This window comes from Aythya fuligula, chromosome 9 (assembly GCF_009819795.1).
Source record: "Aythya fuligula isolate bAytFul2 chromosome 9, bAytFul2.pri, whole genome shotgun sequence".
Taxonomy (NCBI): Eukaryota; Metazoa; Chordata; class Aves; order Anseriformes; family Anatidae; genus Aythya; species Aythya fuligula.
The window spans coordinates 18,828,145-18,841,804 of NC_045567.1; positions in this window are offsets into that span (position 1 = coordinate 18,828,145).

Here is a 13,660-nt window from a genome sequence, read left to right on the forward strand (position 1 = left end):
CTTTAACCTCTACAAATGTCTCATGATTCCACTCTGACACAGACTGACCTGTCAGAGAATATTTTATAAAGACCATTTCCTAGTTTGTAAAATAATAGAAAGCATAATTACAAATTAGATTTATCAAAAACATATGAACTAAACATACAACTTCTCATCTCCACACCACCTTAGGATCACCAAACCCTAAAATCTTGACAGAAATTTTCACTAACAAGAGCTCAAGATGATGTCTTATTCTGTGGAAAAATGCTTACTGAATGCATTGAATCAGTGAAATGCCTTTCGTTAAGGCGAGAGTAGAAAGAGAAAAGTTTTGTGACAGTGACACTGTTATGCACACGATCACCACAGAGCACAAATACCTTCACATCCCTCAGAAATTCATAAATTTTACTGACAGATGATAAGTAGACAGGACTTTTAACTTCCTTGTTTTCTTCAAACAGTACTTTGCTTTTTCAGTTTTCATTCCTTTTATTTTTTTTTCTAAGTGTTTCTAGCTCTTGCCAGATCCTAAGAGTTCTTACCATATTTTTACATTTTATAAAAACTAATTTTGTAACAGTCCTTCCTTTAGCAGTTAAAACTGAAAAACTGAATGCTGAATAATGAATTACAGCTCTTGTTAGGTAATCCTTGTCCTGCTGTTGATACTTCTTAATGCTTTCCTTGCTCTCTTTTTACAGCAGGGTTCCTCATGCTTTATTTTTATCATTTATTATTTACAAGGTGCCATGTGTTCCTCATTCTTCACAAAACAGCAAACGTTCCAGGTCCCTTCCAAGAAAGTCTTGTGATTTATGATCAAAATGAGGTGCAATCTTCTGCTTTAAAACCCTCTTGACTGTTACATCACTGAACAACAAGTAGAAATGTTAACTGCCTATCCCAGCCCGCTGCTGACCAAATAAACCTAAGACAGCACTGAGGTCTCATTCATTACCTTTACCCCCTAATCTGTTGCCTTTCCATTACTTCCATTCCATTACTTCCGCACAGTGGAGCTGATGTTTACATCATGATCTGCTACACATCTGTGATGTGCTCGTGTTTTGACGCTGATCTGATCTTACAGTTCATAGAAACCCAGATAGATAAAGAACTTGAGAAGTGATCATGACATAAAGCTATATTGCAGAGCATAGTGTCTAATTTCTTCTGCTCTTGTAAGGTCACATTCACCGCTACACACTGGACAGCTGGCTATAGGTCTCAAAATATAACTTACAGATCTGTAAATGCAACTAGTTTGTTCAATCCACATCTTGGTGCCGAATACATGTCATTAAATGCCAGCCAACTACCTCTTTTGCTATTCTCTGGTGTGCCAATGAAATGGCTGGAAAAGTCATAAAGATGTGGAATTTAACTTTGATTTCTCATCATTCTTTTTACACTGGTTAAACAGTTCATCCTGTGACAACAGAAGTTCAACCACTACCAGACTTCTGAACGTTCTTGTCATTTGGGTAAGCATTTCAGGCTTTCAATAAGCCTGAGTTTTGTAACTTCTCAGAGATGTTACACTGCTGAGAAAATACAATATGAAACCATTTTCATAGTTCAGAAAACAGGCTCAAAATTTTCAACATTGAAAAAGCCAAACAAGTGGATTTTGTTAAGTACTGCTATTAGCCATGATCATCTAAGATGATAAGCACAGCTAGCTTTTTAACAGACCAAGCAGAACAGCTGGAAAAAGGAGACAAGCGTTCAGGTATGTGAGCCTTTCTTCAGGTCTGAAGGAGAAGTTAAATTTCAAGCTAAATACAAGCTACAAACAAGCCAGTTTGGCACATATTGGGCTTCCTGAAGCATTCTGAACCTGACGATACAGATGAAAGCTACAAAGATTATCTTCAGAAAGGCAGAAAGAGGGAGAGTTTATAAAACATGCAAGTGTTACTGGGATGAAGAAGAAGGAAAATTACCAATTTCTCTCTATAAACTATTTATTGCTAGATATCCTGCAATTGCGTCCTTTTTTCTTTCTAAAGAAGAATTCATCTTCTTTCTAAAATAAGCAGTCCCTATCCTCGTGGTCTCTTCATAGCAGACATAGATAAGAGTGTAGCTTAGTAGAGCTGCACTCAGCTCTGTTAAGCCTCTATTAAGTTCCTAATTGAACCAAGAAACATAACTTTGGTTTAAGGTAAGGTGCATTTCTCCTGCCAGGCTTTGTATTTATGGGCATGACAAGACCAGGAACATTTCCCTCTCTAGCTTGGGAGACATAGTTATAGATCAGAAACCATTATGCTAATCTAAGTACAGCAAATGAACAAAAAAAGGCCTCGGGAGGTAACAATCTAGACTCAACCTACCTCTGCTCATGTGTTTACAGTAACCAGGAAACAGCTAATCCTCTTATTTCTAACAACAGCTCAGTTCCTCCAGGACAGCCAACTGAGAATTGGCTGTAATTACTGATTGCAGGAAGTGATTACTCACTTCCCTGACCTAAAGAAACTAGGCTTCAGCCATGCCTAGGGTGTTTATATATTTCTGTGCTCATATAAACACTTTTCTGAATCCCTCTGGAAACTGCAAATCATATTTGAGCACTGTTCTACAGAAATGACAAATGATCTTATATTTCGGAGACAAGACTTCAAACTTGGAGTCATCGGTACTTCAGAGTTCTCCAACACATTTAACTTTGCTCTGAGATTCAGTGAGTTCCTCTGTCAAGTGGTGATGATGACCACAACCCGTATCATCATATTTGCAGTCTAAATTCATTATCTCTTATAAAATGTTTTGCAGTGTTTAGAACAACAAAAAAAAAAGTTACAGAAATGGAAAGCATTTTCACTGTACTAATTAGCTGTGAGAGTGAGATCTTTACAGAATTGTAGCTCACACTACAGGGGTCCCTTTCCAGGGACTGCAGGTCTGCAGCTATCTTTTAAATCTTTTTTTTTTTTTTTTTTTTTTGATGTCTGAACACATTTTTATTATTATTTTTTATTTATTTACCACAACCGAAACATGTAGAAAAGCATACAGAATGTATGGTGCCAATATTACTCCCCAAAGCACTGGTTTAGTTGGCCTTAGTTCTTCATATTTACATCTGAAATTATACAGCCCTACTGGGAAGGAATAACGCATACGTTTCTTTTTGTCCTAAGGAAGTGCTGTGAAAATTAACATGTAGATTACACACAGGAATCACGACTAGAGCTTCATAGCTTGACGGCTCACAGCAACTGCTCAACAGGTTGGAGCAACAATAAAGGATAAGGAGGGGAGCCAACGGGAGTGCTGAGTGCATGGGAAGGAGCTAGAATTAAGGTGGGCAGAATGCAATTATTTAAATTGGAATTTAGATAAGACAGCAGAACCAACATGCCAGTAATGTGAAAAGAGAGAGATGAGGTAGAGGAGATATTTTGATTACTGTTAGCTCACTTCACAGATTTTGCAGGGTGATAGCACAATCTGTTATCACGAAAAGAATCGTGAAGTTTTAATTGAACACATTAAGGTCTCTTTATCCATCCCCGGAGCAAAGTCTTCAATGTTATAAAGTCTAAGTACGTTTTCTAAATCTAGTTTGACTCAGTTTTTGAACCACCATTTGCATGAACAGTCCTTGAGCAGCAATTTGCTGGCTTTGATTTATGAAGAAGAACCTGGGCTGGAACATCAGCATCCCAGAATCAACTGGTGGAAGGATTTACAGCACACTGGAATGAGACACCCTGAGTGTCACAGGGAGCAGATAGGCACCAAGCAAGGCTTCCCTAGCAAACAGAAAGGGCAGACGAGCAATAATACAGATTGTTGGAAATCATTCCATACATCAGAGAAGGAAAATAGTGTAGAGAGTGAGAGAGACAGGACCAAATTTGTCTCTATAGTGTCTCCATCTATGGGTCTGGTTACAGAGTACAGCATGATAAAAATAAACTGAATAAAGGAGAATTGAGTTGTTCTCCAACCAGGACTTACCAAGTAGGAGTTTTTTTGTTGTTGTTTTGTTTTAGCCACAGCACAAATTCTTTACATGCCCTCCAGCCACCAAACAGCAGCAATGCTTCTGTTCTTCATCAGCCAGACAGTTTCCAAGTTATTTTGCCATGAACTCATCTAACCATATCTCTCGGTACGCACTGCATCAGCATGTGCCTCAGGAAACAGGGACTTCACATGCTACCCACATTCACCCTCATACCCAAGCACGTGCATATGTCTACTGCAGCTTATATCTTAATCACTGGTACTTTCTTGAGAAAAGTTTCAACATCTGCTGTGTCTTAATTATAGCACCTCAAGGGATACCAGCCGTCTTTCACGTTAGTTAGCAAAGCCTTTCCTGTTAGTGATTCTTTGGAGGCCAAATCGTTCATCTTAACATTGCCACAACACAGCAGGTGAAGCACAAGACCTATTTGCCTTCCAAGCCTTCACATAGGATTTACTTATTTGGTTTGCAACAGAAATGGTAAATACCCCTCTGCAAAGGGATGAATTCCACCTCGAATGAAGTGGAGTTGTTCAATAAGGAGCAGGCCTTTGGCAGGTATAAATTATCACAACTCTGTTGTCATGGAGCTTTGAGAATTTATCCCTGCTGAGGATCCGCTCCAGGAGTTTGCGGCTTTTATTGCTGTGTATGTATTGTGGCAGTGAAAGGTTGTCTATCATGATGAAAGTAAGCGTGGCACAATGATGTGTTTGTATTTATAACACTCGCTGTTTTTATATGTGCCTGTTATTCATTACTTTTTTTCTAATCACATCTCCTCTTGCTACTTTCTGAATCTGAAATCCCCATTAGGATGAACTGTCGGTAACAGCCTTTATCAGCTGCCACCGGCCCTGAGACATGGGCAGTTAATGGCATGCACACACCTCCGCCCCAATTTACATCGGGGAAAAGAGACAGGGAGAGACTGAGTTAGTGACAATTTTAAACAGAACCAGTGCTACACCAAGATAAGAAGATCTAAGTTTCTGGAGTAGTTCCTGGGTTTACATGACCAAATAATATTTCCTGACAAAGTGAGGACGTGCTTCTTTCTGAAAATGATGCAAAGACATCACTACAGGGAATCAACAATTCACCTTAAAAGTGAACAGAAAGGGAATAATGAAAATTTGTAATGTGGCAATGTTTGGAATAAGATCTTTTGAAGTATTCAACTTTAGAGCTTTATTTTTGTGCTTTATTCAGTTTCACAGCTGCACAGAATAACTTTTATATAGTTGTCTGGAAAAAAAAAAAAAAGGGGGGAAAAAAAAAAAAAAAGGCAGTCTTTTGCATTTTCCAGATGAGATTTGCAAAAGCACCAAGAGATCTCTGAGCACAAATCCCACAGCTTTCTGTGGGACTTGTACTGTTGCATCACCCGTGTTTACCTTGAAAATTGCTTTTGAACCCAGTGGTTTTCTATTCTGTTTCTGGCAATGGGATCGGAGTTAGTTAAATCAACACAAAGTCAAAGTCAGAGTACCTTTTTTTTTTTTTTTTCATTATAGTCTTATCACATGGAGATGAGAGAAACCCTAAAGTAAACTTGGTTTACCTGACACTGACAAACCAGAAGCCAACTTCCAAAAAATCAGTTTGTTGAAAGACAGACTTTGGTGCCCAACCATGCACTTCAATCACTTGTTTCACAGGTGTCAAGTCTGAGACATTTCCCACATAGGCATAAGATACAATTGATCATTGTTTTCCCATCTCAGTTCATTAAACATATGATTGCTGTTGATAATCGAGATCTCAGGACATGCAATCTTTAAAGAACCTTATAATCTATAGTGAGATTTTTATTCTGCCTACATATAAGGATCTCAGTCATTTTTGTCTCTGTTAGCATCAAGACATCCTAAAATTTAAAGATAGGTATTTTTTTAATAACTGAAGAAAAGTTAAGATAAAATGCATTTTTGCCCTGCTTGGGCTCAAAATGAACAGCTCTGCTACAAACACTCTTTCGCATGTTAACCCAGGTAATTTGGGAATGACAGAAAAGCTGAAAGGAAAGATTCAGCAGAATTTATTTATGGTAGACTAGCCTTACATGCCAAGTCTCACAGTGCGTGTTCTATTTAAAAATGACTTCCTTGCTATTAATCATGTGCAGCCATTTCTATGACAGCAGGAGAAAAGATGAGCTGGAGCTGGTATATTCACACAACTCGTGACCCTGACACTTTTCCCTTGACAGGTGTCTATCACAGCTTCCCCCACCAGCCTGTGCTGGAATCAAGCGGGGATCCCTCCTCTCATCAGCCAGGTGGTGTACATACGTCTCTGCTCGGTTGCTTTTCTTCCTGTGAAATGCTGCAAAGCACAGAGATCAGTGTGCTGCCTCTGCACATGATGCTGTATCAAAGAACACCAAATGATTTAAACAGTGACACAGAATCACTCAGGGCCTGGCCCAGTTAGACAGAAAAATTTAAGAGCACCTCTCATATTCTGGCACATGAGCAAGGACATAAAGATTTGGTTTACTGAGCTGGAGAGACAGACGCGTGCTCAGGATCCCACATAGTAAGGTCCCAGAAATCTTTCCTTGTATATGCTTCCTTTTCAGAGGTACATACTTAGTACGTATCAGCAGACAATTCCTGATCTGTGTGACAAGTACTTTCTAACCCCCACAGATGAGAATCTTTGGATTGTTTCAGATAAAAATAAATATAAAAATAAATAAATAAATAAAGGAAAGGAAAGGAAACACCATTAATAAAGAAATTCTTACAGGTTGCAACCGAGAACTCATTATGTAAATTCAGCATTGGAAACATGAATTTCGCACTCAGCAGAAAAAAAAAGTAATGACTTTGGCAGCCAGTGCAGCGCAGGAAGGCCAAAAGCTGTAATGAAAAAAGGTTTGATGGTTCTAAGGGCACTGAGGAAAGCACAATCTCCATCTGATAAGGGATGTACATGCGAGATTAGCCCTGGCTTCCCAGAAGAGCCTTCCCAGAGTGACATCAACCATCCAGAAGAAAAGGATTGATGTTCAGGTTTGCCACATGTAGGGGTTCAGTGCTGCTGCACTTGCACAACAGAAAATACAGCTTTGTAACTGCTTCTGGGCAAGTCACACAGGTGGGACGAGAAGCTTCCTTTAACCTCCCACACTGAGTGTGAAAGCAGGATTCACACACATGTATATTAAAGAAATATGGGCTTAAGAAAATTCAGACTTTCTCTTAATTTCTAGGAAGTTGTGTGGTATCAGGGATAACAGAAGAGCTTGGGAATCAGTAAAAACAGCTACTATCCTAACTTCTGCCAGTGTTGCATTATGTAGCCCTCAGTGAATCAGCTTAGAGATTACAAAAACAGGAGTTACGGTGATCGGTTGGTTGGTCTAATGTAGCACAACCATAAGAACACTAAATCAATTCCAGCTCTAAATAGACACACATTTTTCAGGGTGAGGAAAACAAAACAAAACAAAACAGGGAATCTTGATTTTTTAAAAGTCCAGACAGAGAATCCAAAGCAATCACAGATCTACGGTTAGTTACCTTCATTGTAAGAATGTGCACATAGACTCTACCGTTGCCTAATTTACAACTTTCCACCATTTTATCTTTTTATAACTGCTATATTGAAAAGTCTTCTACTTTCACATTCTGCACCCAATATAGATACAGACTGGGACAAATCATCTTTACTTAGTTAAGCTAAACAGATTCAAGAGCTTGGGAATGTTGCTGCATTCCCTAAGGCCTCACCAACTCTTTATTCCGTTTTTAAAATGAATCTCCATCCTCACACATACTCAGATATTCAAGAGGTAATCCTATCGCTACTGACACTGAAGTACCATAACTTCATGAAGTTTCTCATTTTGCATCTTTAGGTCTTTAGCCACTCTGTGACAATGAAATCTTACATTCAACCCATGATATACACCGTGATCTCCCAAACGCTTTTCTGGCATTGTTTCTCAAGATAAGAGTTGTTTACCCTGCAAAAGTAAGCTGATTTTTCATTTGTTCATATCCATATGCACGGGTTTAATTTCAGTTTTACTGAAACATATCTGACTCATGGATCACAGTAAGTTATGTTTATTTCCAAAATCCCAAACCTTATACCATCTATTACCATTAATGATTTTTTTATATATATTTTGGGGTCATTAAAACAAATGAGAAACAGAGCATGGCCAAACAATTCCTATGGGATCCCATTAGATAATGTTTCCCACTTTCCATATTAAGACTAGCAGACAAGCAATTTTAAGTCCCTTTAATGTGTTGCCCAGTTGAATTTGCATTATTGTCATTTCTTAATCAAAGGTTGTATGGTACCATGACAAATGCCCAAAGAAAGTCCATTACATCAGCACTACAACATTCATTGACCAAACCTCATATATAATAAGAAAGCTATTGAGTTAGTCTGACAAGATATACTTTACATAAACCAATGAGAACTGCCATAAATTACATTATTCCTGATTATTACTTTACTAATAATGCCCCATATCAGTCTTCCATTATTTTGCCAGGGATTGGCACCAGGCTGAAAGGCCTGTAATTACTAAGCCATCCCATTTAAAATTCTGGCACAGTATTTGCTTCCCCAGTGCTGTAACAATTAATGAAAAACAACATTAACAGTCCACAGACATTCTTAATTTGTTCCTTGAAAACTCCCTGATGAATGTTGTTGGAACCACTGATCATAAAATGTCTTAACTTGAACAGTAGCTGCTTAACAACCTATAGAGTTAGTGATGAAATCAAAGTCATTTCCCAATCTCTAGTTCTACCTAGACCAAACATGGATAACAGTACTCCTTTGAGATCAGCAGCTTAAAAATAATTCATCAGAGCTAAGTATTTTAGTTTTATAACTCTTCAGTACTGTGATACCTCTCCAATGGTAAGAATATTCATACTTCAACAAAAATCCTTCCAGTCAGATATATTCTTTCTTTTGTATCAAAGAGGATATGCAGTTCAAAGTATTTGTGTATGTTTTTCATTCTGGCAACCCAGAATTGATACAGCAACATTAAACCTCTCCCTGCCAGGAAATCCCTTATGTAACTGCACGGAGTCACTCCGTAAGTGGATGCTTCACTGAATCCAGTAAATTCTCAGGGTTTGTCAAGTGCAACAAAGAGCAAAGCAGTTAATATAGTAAAAAAGAATATGTGTCGTCTGTATTATCAGTAATCACCGATGGATAAAATCTAATTAAAGAGCAATAATTTTCACTTTGAGATCCAAAAAACGTTTTTGTTCTTAAGACGTGATCAGAAGAAAAACCTCACAACCTCTGTCATTTAAAGTCTAGCACATTTCACATACTAGTGCTATATAAACATTTTTAGCAATATTAAACCACTTAAACCAGATTTTCATTAATTCTTTAAATAAGTATTCTATGTTAGCAATCTTTGCTATCTTCAAGGTAAGTTAATGTGTTTACATTGGACTCATTGATGTGATTGCAAGATAGTGCAGACATACCAGAGCTAGCTTAAAACCAAAGCCAGCTTGGATACTGGCACCTATCTGGCCACAGACATCAGGAGCTCAGAGCCGGCAAATGTCTGCAATTTTTTGAAGCTTCTAAAACAACTTTGGAACCCCCAGTGAGTTTAACATGCTGTTAAAATGTTCCTGGCATCTGATAAAACTAGATTGAAATTACCTAAAATGCTCAACTGTGATCAGAAGTCTTAACAAATCGAACCGCAGTGACAGGAAAACATAGGCTTCAAAGTATTTAAGTTAGCTAGTTGTTTTTAGAATAATTATGCCTGATCAAATTCACCCTCAGATACTTTGAGCATGGAGTGAAGCAAACTCAGAAGCATTAAACAGAACTTTTAAACAGGGACAAACATAGTGCTTAGAATTAAAATAGGGAAAACCAAAACCACAAAAAAAATAAGTATAATAAAGGGATGAGCAACCAGCAGCCCAGACTGTTTTCCCTGTGCAATAGGGTAACAGGCATTATAGGAAAGCAAAAAAAAAGACTGGATATTTCCAATCAGAGCTTTATGATATTGTCATAAACAGCTGGGGAAACTATGGCATAGATAAAGTCACTGTTAGATAGCTGCATAACTCTACCCAGAAAACAATTTTTGACAATTCACTTCATCCTAAAGGGGTTTCATAAGTGGCATTCTATAGAATGGCACATAATTCAGTATTTTGATTAACGATGTGGCTAAAGGAATAGGAAACATATTTCTTAAATTTTCAGGCAACATGTAGCTGTAAAAGCTTCTGAGAGCCAGACAAGGATGTGATTAGAATTTATAAAAGGCTTGATAAATGATTTTGAGCAAATAGGTTACAGGTCTATTAGTACAAAGGCAAAATTCTGCAGTTAGGTAGGACTAATCAATGAGTAAAAAAAAAAAAAAAAAAGAGAGAGTAAATGATTCAGGAATAACACCAAAAGTAACAGCAGATTACAAACTGAACATCCTTCAGTAGCATCATGGTGTTGCAATACTATACAGTACAAACATAATAAATCTGAAGATTTTTTTCTGGTCTACTCAGCATCAATAAAGACTAGAGTACTTGTCAAGTTTTGGACATTACTGAAGTAACCCAGTCTAAGGAAAGTAATAGAGATGATCAAAATATAGAAAGCCTGACCTATATGACAAAGTTTAAAGAACTGGGATTACTTAGTCTAGAAAAGAGAAAGTTGAAGATGCAGTAAGGTTTTTTTTGTGTATAAAGCAGATACAAAGTAAAAGGGAATAAGCTCTTCTCCACATCCTTTTGGCTCACATGAAATGGCTCCTCCTATCTTTGTCTAGATAGGCAGAAGATCCTTTATGCATAAGGCATTTCCGTGTGGGAAATAGTGTTATATATACAACAAAATCAGCCTCTCTGCAAACAAAAAAAATCTCCTCTGCTAGGAAACCAAATATATGGCTGGACAAACAACAGTGACTATGGTGTTAGGTGACACAACCACACAGGATGAAGGCTGGACACATCCACCAGAAGCCTGTCTCCTGTTACAATTTGGTGTGGGTATCTCATTAATGGATAACGAGATCCCTCCCAGATCTCTCAGAAATAGGTACTGCTGAACTCAGCACAGTCCTATGTGAAAAGCCCACTGAGATCCCACCTTCCCTGAGGAAGTTTCTCCATAATTTCCCTCCTAATCAGGCATGAGTGGTGTAGGCTTTGCCCCACAGTATGCCACGGCCTGTATGCACGATGCAGTGTGCAGCACTTACCCCATGCTTGCTGTACATAAATTTGGGTAACAACAACAGGATATTCAACTGAAATAGGACTGCAGAGTTAGTAATTATGCTGGTCATAACCTGGACTTACGCCATATTTCTCTTCATTCTGCTGACAAGTTCTAGGCTGGTATTTACTGACAGAGTTACAGGCGAACAAAGCTGGTGTGAACCCAAGAGCATAAAGAATTATCCTGTTAGTATTCCACTCAGCCTAGCTACAATTTAATCTTTGTTTGTTACTGACTTGTGGTTTTTACACTGAGTCTTGTTAATTAAATGTTTTATATGCATCATTAACAAAACTTTTAGATTTTTAAAATTAATTTTGGATTGTGTTTTGCTGAAATTTATTATTCATTACAGTGTATAAACAGTCAAACACCTCCTTCACAGGCATTCCCTAAACACATATCAATCATGTTAGCGTATAAAAGCAATGTGTAAATTACACATACACAAATATAATTAATTAGTACTTTCCTTGATGTGTGGTTGTGCTGTTCATACCTTACAACTGCAATTAGAAAACAAAATATAAAGTGTAATTAGACTCAGTCATACTAGCAATATTACAAATTCTTAATGCTATGTAATTAATAAAATTTAAGACTTAATGCATTAACAACTGAGCTTAATTTTATGTTTTTTTGCATCTCACTTGCGTCTAAGAATAAGCTAGGTTATTTTCAGTAGTTAATTTTTAATCATGTTTTCGGAAATTAGGCCAACTATTTCCAGTTAGCAGAAAATATTATTTATGAAAATATTTATAAGTATTAATGTTTGTAAATATCTCTTTCTTAATAAAATACAGACATTAGGCCTAAACTAACCCAAGGAGTTATCTCCATGGTTGCGTGAGCTAATAGACTGATGTTTTATATAAAATATATGCACGAGAACATTGATCGACTGTCGAGCAAAGCAGCAAATCTATATCTTTATGATCAAACACATTATCGTTGGATGCTGGCAACACAAACTGTTGTCATACATGAGAAACAAAAGAGATTTGGAGGGACACAGGAAGCACAGCAGAGTGATGAAGAACACAACCCACGGTGCACGCAGAGGTCCGAGTCCCCCAAAGTGCTCTCTTGCTTCTGAGGCAGCAGGAAAACAACACGTCACAGGCAATAGCTGCCTCCAATGCCACTGAACGCTGCCCTCAATTTCCATTTAAATCTCTTCCACTGAGCACTTTTTATCGTGCACAACTTACAGCTATGAAAACTCATCCTCTTTCAAACTGTGTCCCACATTGAGAAAAGCACCCGTATTAGGGAAGTGCACAGAAGTAGGTTTCACATTGAGTATATATCTGATTTTCTGACTTGGAATGTGCAGGTCTGTTTATCATTCAATGATTTCCCTAACAAAAATCATGACTTGCCCTTGCCATGTGGTTTCTTGGCATAGAAAACACAGACTTTGCCATTCCAAACACTTTATTAATGCCGAATACTATGCTAACTGTTATTAATTTGGAGGCTATATGCTTCTCCTTGGGCAGTTTCAGAGCCAGTGATTTAAAACTATTTCTTATATTGCCAAGATGACATAAATATTAGTAAAGCCTAAAGGAATGAAATATCCATTGCTGTTGAAAATCAACAGGCCTCCCAGTGGGAGTTAATTGTCAAATTTTGGACAGTAACTAGGTAGCTACCAGACCTCCAGAAACACCTTCTGCACTTCCGTATCTCTGAAAATGTCCTTGCACTCCCATTGCCATCTCTAAGCTTCTTGGTTACCCTAATTTCCCCATAAAAGTATTTGGAAACAAATTTGAAGCATTTATTTGTAAAATAAATGATTTTTATTTGACTTTTTGCAAATTTTTCCCTGGCAATTTAATATTAATTAAAATCTGTTAAGCCATATGGTGACTCTTCTTTTTCTTAACAAACATTATGACTTTCATATTTTTTACCGTGATTTTTCCCATTTTTGCCATAACAAACAGCAAAGCTCTGAGAGCTCACAGCACGCAGACATCACTGGTTCAAGTCCTAATGCAGGCACACAGACTGCCATAAAAGGGACCACAACAGAAAAATGCTTTTCACAGAATCAAGGAAATGTTTTTAAACCATTTTAGGCAAGTGGACTCTGTGTGATTAAACAGGCCCTATAACAAAATAGACCTTTGCAGTCACATGTAGAGCATAGTCATAAACAGCATGGATGCTGGCACTCACCTTTTTTAAAGCTGTATATAGCATGCCTTTATATTAATGCTTCAGAACTGCAAACTAATACTTTCTGCCCCACCCCCCAGAGCACATTTTTGAGATTTTATTTATAACCCAGCAATAAACATTATTCACCGATTAGATGGAGAGAGAAACAAGCTTGCTGAAGCTTCCTCTAGTAAATAGCTGGAGCAGCGGCAGTTTACACTTGGGGAAGCACAGCACAGTGTGTGC